Raw genomic sequence first — 1,752 nt, 5'->3', positions numbered from 1 at the left:
TGAGTTATGAAGCTTGAAAGTTAGAGTACTGTCGACGTTAGCATCATCCAAGGTGTCCAAACACTAGCTAAAGATGGCCAAGGTCGTTGGCCTTTATCAATGTCATGATCCTGAACAACATTCAAAAGGTTTTAGCTAGTGTTTGGACACCTTGGATGATGCTAATGCCAACAGTACTCCAACTTTTAAGCTTCATAACTCAAGATTTATTTTATGAAAAAATATTTTATTTATGTGTTTTGGAAAGTTCTCGAGGCGTGCTATAAGAACATGTAATAAAAAATTGGGGGTTCCATTTAAAAAATTCAAAGTGACCTTGTCCTGACCTTGACGACGCCACTCAGGGTCAAACCAATGTTATCATCTTATGCCCCCCTCGAAACCCTACAACTTTTGTCTGAAAAATGTTTCTCCCCCGGGCTTGATTTTCGAGATATTCGACTGGATGGATTAAAATGGTCCACCCTGTATATGTGCATATTATTCTACAAAATTATTGGATTTAAGACAGTCGACTAAATATCTATTTTTAACGATATCTGCACTATTTTGTTGATGTTTGTGGAATGATTTTAATACATAAACAGAAAGATTAAATTAAGAACTACAAATCATTAATAGATAATATATTCATACAGAAGATCAAATTGAGGATCATGAATTACAAAGTTAAAAATTTTGCGACGAACAATTCGAACAATTGAATTAATCAAGTAATGTAATTTTGTCTGTTTAATACTGTCATCCGATTTCTTAATTGCGTATCCAACACGGCCAATCCCAAGATGAAGGAATGCAAAGTATTCAGGCCAACGGCACGGACATTTTATGCTTACGTGTATTATAACTCATTTTTCACAGTTCGTCGCTTTGTGGTAATCTAGCGCGCGATATTACAACAGTTAATTTAAGTTCTCTCAATGGAATATCGAGAGAATTGCGAGAACAAAAACTATACACCAAACAAAACGAACTAAAAAGCAGTGACAGGTAAGGAAAAGTGGATCTTCTGTCCTTTTTCGAAAGTTTATTATACTCTACTGCCATCTATATGAATTTAAGAGAAACTAAATATTAACATGGCGACGTACAGCGGATCTTTTGAGTCTTTATTACTCGACGAGACGTGAAACACACAGATGTGAAACTTTGCGCGTCTGAAGAACGTTTTTCCTCGAGCTTTTCACTCCGTATTAAATCCTAGAAAATCGGTAGACAAATCCTCCTCCCAACAATTGATGTATTTCTCTTTACATCGCACGCGCGAAGTATTGAAATTACACCTAGTCAATTCCATCGAGTTACAAGCCGTCGGTTTGATGTTGTAATAATTCTCCAGAAAGTCCAGGGCAGACGATTTATTTTGCAGGTTGTTAAACAACAACCGATCTTTCTTCGGCAAGACCTTTTTCAACATAAATATCAAGTGATGATGGAAATACTGAAATTCAGTTGGTATCGTCGACGTGATGTCCAACCAGTCTTGAATGTGAAACTTTGCGCGTCTGAAGAACGTTTCCTCGAGCTTTTCTCTATGAATCCGTATTAAATATACATCCTAGAAAATCAGTAGACAAATCGTCCTCCCAACAATCGATGTATTTCTCTTTACATCGCACGCGCGAAGTATTGAAATTACACCTAGTCAACTCCATTGAGTTACAAGCCGTCGGTTTGATGTTGTAATAATTCTCCAGAAAGACCAAGACAGACGATTTATTTTGCAGGTTGTTGAACAACAGTCGATCTTTC

General features: G+C 36.8%; 1 protein-coding gene across 1 annotated transcript in view; it reads right to left on the bottom strand.

The window, feature by feature from the left end:
* The window catches only part of LOC105457997 (gamma-glutamyltransferase 7-like), a 5,126-nt gene that overhangs the window by 2,184 nt on the left and 1,190 nt on the right, over positions 1 to 1,752 (bottom strand). The gene's annotated exons all lie outside the window — the stretch shown is intronic.

Source organism: Wasmannia auropunctata, unplaced genomic scaffold (genome assembly GCF_000956235.1).
Source record: "Wasmannia auropunctata unplaced genomic scaffold, wasmannia.A_1.0 LD334821.1, whole genome shotgun sequence".
NCBI classification, from domain to species: Eukaryota; Metazoa; Arthropoda; class Insecta; order Hymenoptera; family Formicidae; genus Wasmannia; species Wasmannia auropunctata.
Note: the sequence above shows the minus strand (reverse complement) of the source record. Positions and strands in the feature narration are given on the sequence as shown.